Below are 12,976 nucleotides of genomic sequence, written 5' to 3' on the forward strand. Positions count from 1 at the left end.
TATATAGTATACAGATATCAGAGGACATGGCGGCAGGTATATATATATATAGTATACAGATATCAGAGAACATGGCGGCATATCAGAGGACATGGCGGCAGGTATATATATATATAGTATACAGATATCAGAGAACATGGCGGCAGGTATATATATAGTATACAGATATCAGAGAACATGGCGGCAGGTATATATATAGTATACAGATATCAGAGGACATGGCGGCAGGTATATATATATAGTATACAGATATCAGAGAACATGGCGGCAGGAATATATATATATAGTATACAGATATCAGAGAACATGGCGGCAGGTATATATATATATATATAGTATACAGATATCAGAGAACATGGCGGCAGGTATATATATATAGTATACAGATATCAGAGAACATGGCGGCTGGTATATATATAGTATACAGATATCAGAGAACATGGCGGCAGGTATATATATATAGTATACAGATATCAGAGAACATGGCGGCAGGTATATATATAGTATACAGATATCAGAGAACATGGCGGCAGGTATATATATAGTATACAGATATCAGAGAACATGGCGGCAGGTATATATATATAGTATACAGATATCAGAGGACATGGCGGCAGGTATATATATATAGTATACAGATATCAGAGGACATGGCGGCAGGTATATATATATATAGTATACAGATATCAGAGAACATGGCGGCAGGTATATATATATATATATATATATATATATATATATAGTATACAGATATCAGAGGACATGGCGGCAGGTATATATATAGTATACAGATATCAGAGAACATGGCGGCAGGTATATATATATAATATACAGATATCAGAGAACATGGCGGCAGGTATATATATATATAGTATACAGATATCAGAGAACATGGCGGCAGGTATATATATATATAGTATACAGATATCAGAGGACATGGCGGCAGGTATATATATATAGTATACAGATATCAGAGGACATGGCGGCAGGTATATATATATATATATATATATATATATATATATATATATATATAGTATACAGATATCAGAGGACATGGCGGCAGGTATATATATAGTATACAGATATCAGAGAACATGGCGGCAGGTATATATATAGTATACAGATATCAGAGGACATGGCGGCAGGTATATATATAGTATACAGATATCAGAGAACATGGCGGCAGGTATATATATATATATAGTATACAGATATCAGAGGACATGGCGGCAGGTATATATATATAGTATACAGATATCAGAGGACATGGCGGCAGGTATATATATATATAGTATACAGATATCAGAGAACATGGCGGCAGGTATATATATATATAGTATACAGATATCAGAGGACATGGCGGCAGGTATATATATATAGTATACAGATATCAGAGGACATGGCGGCAGGTATATATATATATATATATATAGTATACAGATATCAGAGAACATGGCGGCAGGTATATATATATATTAGTATACAGATATCAGAGGACATGGCGGCAGGTATATATATATAGTATACAGATATCAGAGGACATGGCGGCAGGTATATATATATAGTATACAGATATCAGAGGACATGGCGGCAGGTATATATATAGTATACAGATATCAGAGGACATGGCGGCAGGTATATATATAGTATACAGATAGAGAACATGGCGGCAGGTATATATATATATATATATATATATATATATATATATATATAGTATACAGATATCAGAGGACATGGCGGCAGGTATATATATAGTATACAGATATCAGAGGACATGGCGGCAGGTATATATATAGTATACAGATATCAGAGAACATGGCGGCAGGTATATATTATAGTATACAGATATCAGAGGACATGGCGGCAGGTATATATATAGTATACAGATATCAGAGAACATGGCGGCAGGTATATATATATATCGTATACAGATATCAGAGAACATGGCGGCAGGTATATATATATCGTATACAGATATCAGAGAACATGGCGGCAGGTATATATATAGTATACAGATATCAGAGGACATGGCGGCAGGTATATATATAGTATACAGATATCAGAGAACATGGCGGCAGGTATATATATAGTATACAGATATCAGAGGACATGGCGGCAGGTATATATATAGTATACAGATATCAGAGAACATGGCGGCAGGGATATATATATATAGTATACAGATATCAGAGGACATGGCGGCAGGTATATATATAGTATACAGATATCAGAGAACATGGCGGCAGGTATATATATAGTATACAGATATCAGAGAACATGGCGGCAGGTATATATATAGTATACAGATATCAGAGGACATGGCGGCAGGTATATATATAGTATACAGATATCAGAGGACATGGCGGCAGGTATATATATAGTATACAGATATCAGAGAACATGGCGGCAGGTATATATATATAGTATACAGATATCAGAGAACATGGCGGCAGATATATATATAGTATACAGATATCAGAGAACATGGCGGCAGGTGTATATATAGTATACAGATATCAGAGGACATGGCGGCAGGTATATATATAGTATACAGATATCAGAGGACATGGCGGCAGGTATATATATATAGTATACAGATATCAGAGAACATGGCGGCAGGTATATATATATATATAGTATACAGATATCAGACAACATGGTGGCAGGTATATATAGTATACAGATATCAGAGGACATGGCGGCAGGTATATATATAGTATACAGATATCAGAGAACATGGCGGCAGGTATATATAGTATACAGATATCAGAGAACATGGCGGCAGGTATATATATAGTATACAGATATCAGAGAACATGGCGGCAGGTATATATATATAGTATACAGATATCAGAGGACATGGCGGCAGGTATATATATAGTATACAGATATCAGAGAACATGGCGGCAGGTATATATATAGTACACAGATATCAGAGAACATGGCGGCAGGTATATATATAGTATACAGATATCAGAGAACATGGCGGCAGGTATATATATAGTATACAGATATCAGAGAACATGGCGGCAGGTATATATATAGTATACAGATATCAGAGAACATGGCGGCAGGTATGTATATAGTATACAGATATCAGAGAACATGGCGGCAGGTATATATATAGTATACAGATATCAGAGACATGGCGGCAGGTATATATATATATATAATATAGTATACAGATATCAGAGGACATGGCGGCAGGTATATATATATATATAATATAGTATACAGATATCAGAGGACATGGCGGCAGGTATATATATATATATTATACAGATATCAGAGGACATGGCGGCAGGTATATATATATAGTATACAGATATCAGAGAACATGGCGGCAGGTATATATAGTATACAGATATCAGAGAACATGGCGGCAGGTATATATATATAGTATACAGATATCAGAGGACATGGCGGCAGGTATATATATATATAGTATACAGATATCAGAGAACATGGCGGCAGGTATATATATATAGTATACAGATATCAGAGAACATGGCGGCAGGTATATATATATATAGTATACAGATATCAGAGAACATGGCGGCAGGTATATATATAGTATACAGATATCAGAGAACATGGCGGCAGGTATATATATAGTATACAGATATCAGAGAACATGGCGGCAGGTATATATATATAGTATACAGATATCAGAGAACATGGCGGCAGGTATATATATATAGTATACAGATATCAGAGAACATGGCGGCAGGTATATATATATATATATAGTATACAGATATCAGAGAACATGGCGGCAGGTATATATATATAGTATACAGATATCAGAGAACATGGCGGCTGGTATATATATAGTATACAGATATCAGAGAACATGGCGGCAGGTATATATATATAGTATACAGATATCAGAGAACATGGCGGCAGGTATATATATATAGTATACAGATATCAGAGAACATGGCGGCAGGTATATATATATATAGTATACAGATATCAGAGAACATGGCGGCAGGTATATATATATATATAGTATACAGATATCAGAGGACATGGCGGCAGGTATATATATAGTATACAGATATCAGAGAACATGGCGGCAGGTATATATATAGTATACAGATATCAGAGAACATGGCGGCAGGTATATATATAGTATACAGATATCAGAGAACATGGCGGCAGGTATATATATATAGTATACAGATATCAGAGGACATGGCGGCAGGTATATATATATTAGTATACAGATATCAGAGGACATGGCGGCAGGTATATATATATAGTATACAGATATCAGAGAACATGGCGGCAGGTATATATATATATAGTATACAGATATCAGAGGACATGGCGGCAGGTATATATATATAGTATACAGATATCAGAGGACATGGCGGCAGGTATATATATATATATATATATAGTATACAGATATCAGAGGACATGGCGGCAGGTATATATATAGTATACAGATATCAGAGAACATGGCGGCAGGTATATATATATAGTATACAGATATCAGAGACATGGCGGCAGGTATATATATATAGTATACAGATATCAGAGAACATGGCGGCAGGTATATATATATATAGTATACAGATATCAGAGGACATGGCGGCAGGTATATATATATAGTATACAGATATCAGAGGACATGGCGGCAGGTATATATATATAGTATACAGATATCAGAGGACATGGCGGCAGGTATATATATATAGTATACAGATATCAGAGGACATGGCGGCAGGTATATATATAGTATACAGATATCAGAGGACATGGCGGCAGGTATCATATATAGTATACAGATATCAGAGGACATGGCGGCAGGTATATATATAGTATACAGATATCAGAGGACATGGCGGCAGGTATATATATAGTATACAGATATCAGAGGACATGGCGGCAGGTATATATATAGTTATACAGATATCAGACAGATATCAGAGGACATGGCGGCAGGTATATATATAGTATACAGATAGAGAACATGGCGGCAGGTATATATATATATATATATATATATATATATATATATATATAGTATACAGATATCAGAGGACATGGCGGCAGGTATATATATAGTATACAGATATCAGAGGACATGGCGGCAGGTATATATATAGTATACAGATATCAGAGAACATGGCGGCAGGTATATATATAGTATACAGATATCAGAGGACATGGCGGCAGGTATATATATAGTATACAGATATCAGAGGACATGGCGGCAGGTATATATATATATCGTATACAGATATCAGAGAACATGGCGGCAGGTATATATATATCGTATACAGATATCAGAGAACATGGCGGCAGGTATATATAGTATACAGATATCAGAGGGACATGGGCGGCAGGTATATATATAGTATACAGATATCAGAGAACATGGCGGCAGGTATATATATAGTATACAGATATCAGAGGACATGGCGGCAGGTATATATATAGTATACAGATATCAGAGAACATGGCGGCAGGGATATATATATATAGTATACAGATATCAGAGGACATGGCGGCAGGTATATATATAGTATACAGATATCAGAGAACATGGCGGCAGGTATATATATAGTATACAGATATCAGAGAACATGGCGGCAGGTATATATATAGTATACAGATATCAGAGGACATGGCGGCAGGTATATATATAGTATACAGATATCAGAGGACATGGCGGCAGGTATATATATAGTATACAGATATCAGAGAACATGGCGGCAGGTATATATATATAGTATACAGATATCAGAGAACATGGCGGCAGATATATATATATATATATATAGTATACACATATACACTACTCCTGACCTGTGCAGGAAAATAATGAGAGAAGGAAGAACAATATCGCGCACAATTACCTGATCCAGCGTTCTCAGGCGCCTTCCTCAGAACCCACAACAAGTCATGTGATCAGGATTTCCATTGTTTTTCACAGGTGATATAATTAAGGTCACTGAATCCGGCCTCACTAATTATATCCCCAATTATATATCACCTGTGAAAGAGTGAGGAAAACCTGATCACATGACCTGTTGGGGGGACTTGAGGGTCGCACCTGAGAATCACTGACCTGATACTGGAGGGCTACGCTGCTGAGGGGTATACAAAGTATTTATAGTGTGTTATATATACCTGCCGCCATGTCCTCTGATATCTGTATACTATATATATACCTGCCGCCATGTCCTCTGATATCTGTATACTATATATACCTGCCGCCATGTTCTCTGATATCTGTATACTATATATATACCTGCCGCCATGTTCTCTGATATCTGTATACTATATATATACCTGCCGCCATGTTCTCTGATATCTGTATACTATATATATACCTGCCGCCATGTTCTCTGATATCTGTATACTATATATATACCTGCCGCCATGTTCTCTGATATCTGTATACTATATATATACCTGCCGCCATGTCCTCTGATATCTGTATACTATATATACCTGCCGCCATGTCCTCTGATATCTGTATACTATATATATACCTGCCGCCATGTTCTCTGATATCTGTATACTATATATACCTGCCGCCATGTTCTCTGATATCTGTATACTATATATATACCTGCCGCCATGTCCTCTGATATCTGTATACTATATATATACCTGCCGCCATGTTCTCTGATATCTGTATACTATATATATATATATATACCTGCCGCCATGTCCTCTGATATCTGTATACTATATATATATATATACCTGCCGCCATGTCCTCTGATATCTGTATACTATATATATACCTGCCCGCCATGTCCTCTGATATCTGTATACTATATATATACCTGCCGCCATGTTCTCTGATATCTGTATACTATATATATACCTGCCGCCATGTTCTCTGATATCTGTATACTATATATATATATATATACCTGCCGCCATGTCCTCTGATATCTGTATACTATATATATACCTGCCGCCATGTTCTCTGATATCTGTATACTATATATATATATCTGCCGCCATGTCCTCTGATATCTGTATACTATATATATACCTGCCGCCATGTTCTCTGATATCTGTATACTATATATATATATATATATCTGCCGCCATGTCCTCTGATATCTGTATACTATATATACCTGCCGCCATGTCCTCTGATATCTGTATACTATATATATACCTGCCGCCATGTTCTCTGATATCTGTATACTATATATACCTGCCGCCATGTCCTCTGATATCTGTATACTATATATATACCTGCCGCCATGTTCTCTGATATCTGTATACTATATATACCTGCCGCCATGTCCTCTGATATCTGTATACTATATATATATATACCTGCCGCCATGTTCTCTGATATCTGTATACTATATATACCTGCCGCCATGTTCTCTGATATCTGTATACTATATATATACCTGCCGCCATGTCCTCTGATATCTGTATACTATATATATACCTGCCGCCATGTTCTCTGATATCTGTATAATATATATATACCTGCCGCCATGTTCTCTGATATCTGTATACTATATATATATATACCTGCCGCCATGTTCTCTGATATCTGTATACTATATATATATACCTGCCGCCATGTTCTCTGATATCTGTATACTATATATATACCTGCCGCCATGTTCTCTGATATCTGTATACTATATATATACCTGCCGCCATGTTCTCTGATATCTGTATACTATTTATATACCTTCCGCCATGTTCTCTGATATCTGTATACTATATATACCTGCCGCCATGTTCTCTGATATCTGTATACTATATATACCTGCCGCCATGTTTTCTGATATCTTTATACTATATATACCTGCCGCCATGTTCTCTGATATCTGTATACTATACATATACCTGCCGCCATGTTCTCTGATATCTGTATACTATATATATACCTGCCGCCATGTTCTCTGATATCTGTATACTATATACATACCTGCCGCCATGTTCTCTGATATCTGTATACTATATACATACCTGCCGCCATGTTCTCTGATATCTGTATACTATATTATATATATATATATATATATATATATATACCTGCTGCCATGTTCTCTGATATCTGTATACTATATATATATATATATTTATATATATATATATATACCTGCCGCCATGTCCTCTGATATCTGTATACTATATATACCTGCCACCATGTTCTCTGATATCTGTATACTATATATATACCTGCCGCCATGTCCTCTGATATCTGTATACTATATACATACCTGCCGCCATGTTCTCTGATATCTGTATACTATATATATATATATACCTGCTGCCATGTTCTCTGATATCTGTATACTATATATATACCTGCCGCCATATCCTCTGATATCTGTATACTATATATATACCTGCTGCCATGTTCTCTGATATCTGTATACTATATATATACCTGCCGCCATGTCCTCTGATATCTGTATACTATATATATATATATACCTGCCGCCATGTTCTCTGATATCTGTATACTATATATATATATATATATACCTGCTGCCATGTTCTCTGATATCTGTATACTATATATATACCTGCCGCCATGTTCTCTGATATCTGTATACGATATACATACCTGCCGCCATGTTCTCTGATATCTGTATACTATATACATACCTGCCGCCATGTTCTCTGATATCTGTATACTATATATAACTGCCGCCATGTCCTCTGATATCTGTATACTATATATACCTGCCGCCATGTTCTCTGATATCTGTATACTATATATATACCTGCCGCCATGTTCTCTGATATCTGTATACTATTTATATATATACCTGCCGCCATGTTCTCTGATATCTGTATACTATATATATATACCTGCCGCCATGTTCTCTGATATCTGTATACTATATATATACCTGCCGCCATGTTCTCTGATATCTGTATAATATATATATACCTGCCGCCATGTTCTCTGATATCTGTATACTATTTATATACCTTCCGCCATGTTCTCTGATATCTGTATACTATATATACCTGCCGCCATGTTCTCTGATATCTGTATACTATATATATACCTTCCGCCATGTTTTCTGATATCTTTATACTATATATACCTGCCGCCATGTTCTCTGATATCTGTATACTATATATACCTGCCGCCATGTTCTCTGATATCTGTATACTATACATATACCTGCCGCCATGTTCTCTGATATCTGTATACTATATATATACCTGCCGCCATGTTCTCTGATATCTGTATACTATATATACCTGCCGCCATGTTCTCCGATATCTGTATACTATATATACCTGCTGCCATGTTCTCTGATATCTGTATAATATATATACCTGCCGCCATGTTCTCTGATATCTGTATACTATATATATACCTGCCGCCATGTTCTCTGATATCTGTATACTATATATATACCTGCCGCCATGTTCTCTGATATCTGTATACTATATACATACCTGCCGCCATGTTCTCTGATATCTGTATACTATATACATACCTGCCGCCATGTTCTCTGATATCTGTATACTATATATATATATATATACCTGCTGCCATGTTCTCTGATATCTGTATACTCTATATATATATATATATATATATATACCTGCCGCCATGTCCTCTGATATCTGTATACTATATATACCTGCCACCATGTTCTCTGATATCTGTATACTATATATATACCTGCCGCCATGTCCTCTGATATCTGTATACTATATATATATATACCTGCCGCCATGTTCTCTGATATCTGTATACTATATATATACCTGCTGCCATGTTCTCTGATATCTGTATACTATATATATACCTGCTGCCATGTTCTCTGATATCTGTATACTATATATATATACCTGCCGCCATGTCCTCTGATATCTGTATACTATATATATACCTGCCGCCATGTCCTCTGATATCTGTATACTATATATATACCTGCCGCCATGTCCTCTGATATCTGTATACTATATATATACCTGCCGCCATGTTCTCTGATATCTGTATAATATATATACCTGCCGCCATGTTCTCTGATATCTGTATAATATATATATATATACCTGCCGCCATGTTGTCTGATATCTGTATACTATATATATACCTGCCGCCATGTTCTCTGATATCTGTATACTATATATATATACCTGCCGCCATGTCGTCTGATATCTGTATACTATATATATACCTGCCGCCATGTCCTCTGATATCTGTATACTATATATATATACCTTCCGCCATGTTCTCTGATATCTGTATACTATATATATATATACCTGCCGCCATGTTCTCTGATATCTGTATACGATATATATATACCTGCCGCCATGTTCTCTGATATCTGTATACTATATACATACCTGCCGCCATGTTCTCTGATATCTGTATACTATATACATACCTGCCGCCATGTTCTCTGATATCTGTATACTATATATATACCTGCCGCCATGTTCTCTGATATCTGTATACTATATATATACCTGCCGCCATGTTCTCTGATATCTGTATACTATATATATACCTGCCGCCATGTTCTCTGATATCTGTATACTATATATATACCTGCCGCCATGTTCTCTGATATCTGTATACTATATATATACCTGCCGCCATGTTCTCTGATATCTGTATACTATATATATATATATACCTGCCGCCATGTTCTCTGATATCTGTATACTATATATATACCTGCCGCCATGTCCTCTGATATCTGTATACTATATATATACCTGCCGCCATGTTCTCTGATATCTGTATACTATATATATACCTGCCGCCATGTTCTCTGATATCTGTATACTATATATATACCTGCCGCCATGTTCTCTGATATCTGTATACTATATATATACCTGCCGCCATGTTCTCTGATATCTGTATACTATATATATATATATACCTGCCGCCATGTTCTCTGATATCTGTATACTATATATATACCTGCCGCCATGTCCTCTGATATCTGTATACTATATATATACCTGCCGCCATGTTCTCTGATATCTGTATACTATATATATACCTGCCGCCATGTTCTCTGATATCTGTATACTATATATATACCTGCTGCCATGTTCTCTGATATCTGTATACTATATATATATACCTGCCGCCATGTTCTCTGATATCTGTATACTATATATATACCTGCCGCCATGTCCTCTGATATCTGTGTACTATATACCTGCCGCCATGTTCTCTGATATCTGTATACTATATATATACCTGCCGCCATGTCCTCTGATATCTGTATACTATATATATATATATACCTGCCGCCATGTTCTCTGATATCTGTATAATATATATATATACCTGCCGCCATGTTCTCTGATATCTGTATACTATATATATACCTGCCGCCATGTTCTCTGATATCTGTATACTATATATATACCTGCCGCCATGTCCTCTGATATCTGTGTACTATATATATACCTGCCGCCATGTTCTCTGATATCTGTATACTATATATATACCTGCCGCCATGTCCTCTGATATCTGTATACTATATATATATACCTGCCGCCATGTTCTCTGATATCTGTATACTATATATATACCTGCCGCCATGTTCTCTGATATCTGTATACTATATATATATATATACCTGCTGCCATGTTCTCTGATATCTGTATACTATATATATACCTGCCGCCATGTTCTCTGATATCTGTATACTATATATATACCTGCTGCCATGTCCTCTGATATCTGTATACTATATATATACCTGCCGCCATGTCCTCTGATATCTGTATACTATATATATATATACCTGCTGCCATGTCCTCTGATATCTGTATACTATATATATATACCTGCCGCCATGTCCTCTGATATCTGTATACTATATATATACCTGCCGCCATGTTCTCTGATATCTGTATACTATATATATATACCTGCCGCCATGTTCTCTGATATCTGTATAATATATATATATACCTGCCGCCATGTTCTCTGATATCTGTATAATATATATATATACCTGCTGCCATGTTCTCTGATATCTGTATACTATATATATACCTGCCGCCATGTTCTCTATCTGTATACTATATATATACCTGCTGCCATGTCCTCTGATATCTGTATACTATATATATATACCTGCCGCCATGTCCTCTGATATCTGTATACTATATATATATACCTGCCGCCATGTCCTCTGATATCTGTATACTATATATATATATATATATATATATATATATATATATATATATATATATATATATACCTGCCGCCATGTCCTCTGATATATGTATACTATATATATATATATATATATATATATATACCTGCCGCCATGTCCTCTGATATCTGTATACTATATATATACCTGCCGCCATGTTCTCTGATATCTGTATACTATATATATACCTGCCGCCATGTTCTCTGATATCTGTATACTATATATATATATACCTGCCGCCATGTCCTCTGATATCTATTCTATATATATACCTGCCGCCATGTTCTCTGATATCTGTATACTATATATATACCTGCCGCCATGTTCTCTGATATCTGTATACTATATATATACCTGCCGCCATGTTCTCTGATATCTGTATACTATATATATATATATATACCTGCCGCCATGTTCTCTGATATCCGTATACTATATATATACCTGCCGCCATGTTCTCTGATATCCGTATACTATATATATACCTGCCGCCATGTTCTCTGATATCTGTATACTATATATATATATACCTGCCGCCATGTCCTCTGATATCTGTATACTATATATATACCTGCCGCCATGTTCTCTGATATCTGTATACTATATATATACCTGCCGCCATGTCCTCTGATATCTGTATACTATATATATACCTGCCGCCATGTCCTCTGATATCTGTATACTATATATATACCTGCCGCCATGTTCTCTGATATCTGTATACTATATATATACCTGCCGCCATGTCCTCTGATATCTGTATACTATATATATATACCTGCCGCCATGTTCTCTGA

Source organism: Hyla sarda, unplaced genomic scaffold, assembly GCF_029499605.1.
Source record: "Hyla sarda isolate aHylSar1 unplaced genomic scaffold, aHylSar1.hap1 scaffold_2059, whole genome shotgun sequence".
NCBI lineage: Eukaryota > Metazoa > Chordata > Amphibia > Anura > Hylidae > Hyla > Hyla sarda.